Genomic DNA, 5790 nt, shown 5'->3' with positions numbered 1-5790 from the left:
GAAAGGTCTCGAGGCACAAGGCTCAATCGTCCCTGAAAGTTGATTCTGTTCACCGGGACATTCCGTTTTCGGTGAACAGAATCAACTTCCTGGGAAGACCACGAAAAAAACCCGCAATGTTAGTATAGAAATTATTATTAGTGTAGAAATAAATATTATTATTGTTATTATTATTATTTGGAAATAAATAATACATTTATTTGCTTTAGTCCATAAAACTGCATTCTGTGATTTTAATTGATGTGATTTTAATTTGTATTCAAAATGGCAAGGTTTGTTTCCGCTTTTCTGACCACAGAAAGTTAACCGCTACATTATATGAAGAAAACTACTATCTAGATTAATGAATCTGTGTCCCCTGTGTTTATGTTTTAGTAAGTTCTTTTCTCTCGTTGTATCTATTGCAGATACTTTGCAAGAAATTCAGGGTAAAAAGAAGTCACATGTCATCGTGGAAGAAACGTTTAATTACTACATTACTACTGAAGACTCACCTGTTCTCAGCTGCATTTGAATAAAGCACCAAATCCGCACTTAAGCTTAAATTTCAAAACTTACATTTTAACTACTGATTTTATCTACTGTTCTGATTTTATCTGTTTTGATTTTATATACTGTTTTGTTTGTTTGTTAATTAGTTAGTTTGTTTGCTTGTTTTAATCAATTTTAAATCATGCTTTTTATTTGTTTTTGTTTCTAATGTCTCTGTAAAGCACTTTGAATCACCTTGTTGTTGAATTGTGCTATACAAATAAACTTGCCTTGCCTTACAACCAAATGTAAATCGCATAACACTATCAGAAATACCTGAGACCAGCAACGCTCTTTGGATTTTTACATGCCACAATATTACAGAATATAACCAGCTATTGAACAAAGAAAAGTAATGAATAAATGAAAACCTTGTCGAATTAAAATATATTTGCCAGTGATTCTCACAGCACTAATTTATATTCTGTGGAGTCAGTTATAAAATAAATAGAATAAAAGAAAATACATTTCTGATGACCACTGTAAACACTGCTATAAACAAACAAGCAAAACTTCACACTAATATTAATATCAATTTCAACAGTAGAGTTTGGTTTTGCCTTTAAATATTGTATTTTAGGTTTAATCAAAGGAACGGAGGAGGAAGTATTACATTTTCCATTTAATCATGAGCTGTTGTCCATTTTCAGCTTTTGTGCTAGCACTCCTATGTGGCAGGAAGTTTTGAATCTCTCCATGTTTTTATTTAACAATAGAAGGAAACTGTACATCTGCTCCTCATTCATTGTGTCCAGCAATTCAGCTTGAAGGCTTTGTCACAGTAGGTTTTACTATAGCTTTTTGTAGATATCTTAAATTACTGAACTAAAAACAGGTTAGAGATTTTGTACAAATATACAATAAATTGAGTTTTTGATTATAAAAAAAACCATGCCATATAAGAATAAGTTCTACTACATCTCCTAAAGACAGAAAACAGTCCTGATGCTGAGTTACTTCCAAGTTTCCACAGTGAGGACAACTCCCAAATAAATGGACTACCACTAGTTCATTCTTTCTAATGGCGCACATAAATAAAGCATTGTGTAGTGAACTGTGCATTGTGAAGGTCAGAAAGGCCCGGGGCTAAGTGATGGATGTTTATATTGATCCAACAACTTAGGCTGGATGGCCTCGGCATCGGCAAGCTTTCAGCCTACAACAAAGGCTTTAGAGAGGATGAAGGATGAGTCGCCCCTGCAAAAACACAGCCCATGGGAATGGTGCTGGGACCAAGATGTGCGGAGGGAAGGGACCTCTTTCAGGCTGTAGACCAAAAGGTCAGCAAAGGTGTTGGAAATGAGGAAAAGAGGGTGGGAAGGCATTAGAAAAAAGAAAGAATGTGTCAGCTGTAGTGAGGAATGTGACAAAATGTGACTTCAGAGTAAATTCGCTTGTAAAGGAATTAACAATCACTGTCAACACAAAAGGCTGAATTAACTTAATTTAACCCAAAATAGGTTGTCTTTTTTGGCGGCTTAAGATAATAATTAAAGACTGAAGACAACAACGAAATGCCGATCTTAATACACTTAATAAATCTGAGCTGATGTAACTACTATGAAGACAAAATATAGATGAGACTTTATTACATACAGCCAATGTGTTTTCTCTTTGATGAGACTTACTTTGAAACATAATTGTGAACTGACTTTTTTGCTGTGACATATATAGTACACATCACAAATTTTAAATATGTTTTGTTTAGTAAAACAGTTAGATTTAAATAAACATTGGATTACATTTACAGTTACATTACTTTATCTGGTCATTAACTTAATGCATTTATAGATCTAGAGTTTGAAATGTAAAAAAGAGTAAAAAAAAGTAAACATTTTGAAGAAAAGTTATGATGACTTTTGATTTTCAATACTTACACTTTATGTAACAAGGATGCAAAAGGCAATGTTAGTAACATAGAAGATATTTATCTGTTTTAAAATCACAAATTTAGTTGCAGCTCTAAGCCTGTCAGATGCGCTACATGCCAGCCTATAAGGTGCTGTCATCTACCTTCTCACTTAAAGGTCTTGCACGAAAAGTTTCAGCTCTTCTGCAGCAGAGTGCTGTCTGTCAGCTCTGTGAGTTTAGCACTCACCTTTTCTCCGGTGTGCCCTGTTCCTGTGAGGTGTGTGCTGGTGTCCCCCACTGTGATGAGCACGCTCCTTGAACAGGGTCTTTGACCTCTTGTCTAAACCTGGCTCTGCCGGCACGATGCCATGACACTTGCACCACTTGGAGTACTCTGCACAGGTGCAGAACCAGGACACCCAGAGGAGCCACACACAGACACGCATCTTCATGCTACGGGTCCAGGATGCAATTCCCCAACTCCTTACTGTGGTTCGGCTGTATCAACCATCCCCTCAGTCTACTCTCTACCGTGGCACTCCACAGACATTCAACATGTGACCTATCTTACGCCCCACTTCTTATTTGGAGATTTATGTTTCTCCATATTCCTCAGCTCCTCTTCCCTCCCTTCTTACTCTGGTTGCTCTCACTCTCTCCCTCCTCTTTGGTCTCCACCCCCCCTCTGAGTAGTAAGAAATTGGGAGATGTGGGGTTGGGTTGGGGGCAAACAATGATAAAAAAAAAAACAAGTTTCAGACCTCATGCTGAGCACATAGTGAGGAGAAGGGGACCAGGGGGTACTGTCTTGGGATAAAGAGGGAACAGAAAACAGGGCTCAGTGTAGGGCAGGAAGGAGGGGAGAGAAAGATGAAATAAGTGGGAGGTAAGAGAGTGAGGCCTGTGTTCACTAAGTCAGGTCGCTTTCATCAATCAAATGTCTACCTACTGACTGATGAAATGCAGCGTAACAGTGTCTAAATATGGAGATCATCTCATAAACAGAATAACTGGACCTATTTTGATCATTCTGAAGCTGAGGCTTATAACTTTCAGAAAATGCACAAGAACAGACAGAAAGTTATTTCATTTCGTCAGATTTCAGAGGAACCTTTATTTGGACTGCTCAAAGGCACATCTGAAATATTATTTTAAGTTCACATGCTCAATTGTGAATTATAACACCAGAGGAATGCTGCGTCGCTTGACAAACAATAGCTTAAAAAAGGACAAAATGGGTACAAAGGCTCCTTTTTCTCTCACTGCTTTGCTTTAAAGTGACACTCCCCCCCTCCCAAACACACACACACACACACATCCCATACCACCATCAACACCACCGTACACTCCCTACCCAACCTCCCACCAGCCAAGTAGCCAAGCAAATTTGTAGTTGCCTGTCTGCACAGTATGAGTCTCATACATCATCTTGGCTCGCCCACAAGAGGCAAACAAAAGTACCAAGTCAACCTTGTCAGAATGTTCTGCTTGCAATTCAAACGCAGTCAGTTCGCCTGCTTTGAGTGGCCTCCCAGAGTGCACAAAGAATACACTCCTGATTTGATTTGCATTACATCAACCTATCAACAAAAACAAATGGGCTTCCAAACAGAGAAGCACAGATAGGTAGCAGTTTGGGCCATTTTTTTCTGCTCTGTACCAGTTCCTTTCAGTATGTCTGTAATTTGTGACAAACAAATCTCAAATTGTGACCAATCTCAGACATATTCAGTGTATTTATCTAATGCCTGTGATGGGCCTTTCATTGCCTATGCACAAGTCTAAAAATACTGCGTGAATAAAAATAAAGAGCTTTGCCAGAAGGCTGGTTATAATTATTTTCAAGTTGACTGGAAACTCTGCTCTCCGTCAGACCCGGACTGCACTGTACAAGTGCACCTGTCACTTGTGTTTCCTACAGAAAAAAGTTATCTTTATACTTTCTGTTACGACCAATCATACATTGTATAGAAACACCAGAATTACTGGGAATTGCAACATCTTTCTGATGTGCGTTTTGTTGGCCTTCACATCAATCACCACCTCTATCCTGACAAATGTGTTCATTTCTGGCTTTAAAAAACATCCCAAAAAGTCAACATGAAGGATCAAAGGTTGTTTTGTGACTAAAAATTGTTCCTATATTACAAAAATACATTTTTTAAAATCCCACAAACCCTGGAATATCAGAATATGTGTGCCACAAGGCAGTTAAAAACTTAAAGCTGGCTATATATAGCCAACAGAATGGAGACTGAAGAAGTCACTCAGATGAGTGATGAAACATTTCTCCCACTGAAAACACCAAGTCCAGATGAACACAATCAACTTTTTGGAATAGCTTCTAAAGATCTAGATAAATTCAAACATAGGTGACTTTGGTAACAACTAAGCATGTTCTGTGCAATACCAAGGCCACCCGTGTGGCCTTTGATCTCTGCAGCCATTGCCTTTCTACACCCAGCTAATATTCAATAAGGTCTTCAGCACTGTCAGAATGGAAAATAGGCCAAGCTTTGGCCCTCAAGGAGATGTCATGTCCAAACAGCAAAGGGCTGTTCGTGGGCAACCTGACCCCCAATTTGGGCCACCATCCTCTTACCAAAGGAAAGAGCTATGCATTAATTCATTCCTGAGCAAGAGGTAAAAGGCTAAGTCCACACTAGGATCTCAGTTTGAGGATTTTGCCCCCCTAGTGTGTATTGCAATTATAGCATCCCCTAGCGATATACAAAAGTGCACAATAGAGCACAACCAGGCAGTGCTGAGAAAAAAAAGCCCTCTTCTTGGCCCCAAAACGGCATAGTTTGTTGCTTGGGCGACAAGGCTTTGGTTCATTTTCACATTCTATCACAAACTCTCTCATACCTCAGTGAAAGCCGCAGACAGTGAACTCTAGTGTCTTCAACAGACACTGCCAGACACCCATGTTGGCAAATCAGTCCTTATCTAATTCAAGACTTTATAAGGACTTAAAATGACCCTGCTTGTGTTTCCCTTCGAAAGTCTCATCAGGTTTTATTTACCAAACTTGCTGAAAGGATAGCAAACATTGCCATCTGCTTGATTTAACACGAACTGAATGTCATTCTTTTGGGATAAGTGCATCAACTTTGCCTGAAATCTTTAATGGATTGTGAATGTTGTGGGAGCTAGGTGGGGTGGTGACAGTGTCCATATCACAAACAAAGATGGCTAAGGATGTGAAGGGCAAGCCAGAAGTTCTGCTTGAGTGCATCTAAATGCAGGATCTACCCCAAGGAGAGCAACCAGCCCCTCTGCAGTTTCAAAACCATGCTCACACCTCTTTGCCCTTGCATAGCTTTCTCTTTCTGTATCTCTCCCACCCCCCATCTCTTTATATGTCCAGCTGGCTGCGCCACAAAGACTGCATCTCCCAGCTCCAAA

This window comes from Aulonocara stuartgranti (assembly GCF_965226115.1).
Source record: "Aulonocara stuartgranti genome assembly, chromosome: 10".
Classification (NCBI taxonomy): Eukaryota; Metazoa; Chordata; class Actinopteri; order Cichliformes; family Cichlidae; genus Aulonocara; species Aulonocara stuartgranti.
This window is presented reverse-complemented; position numbering follows the sequence as displayed.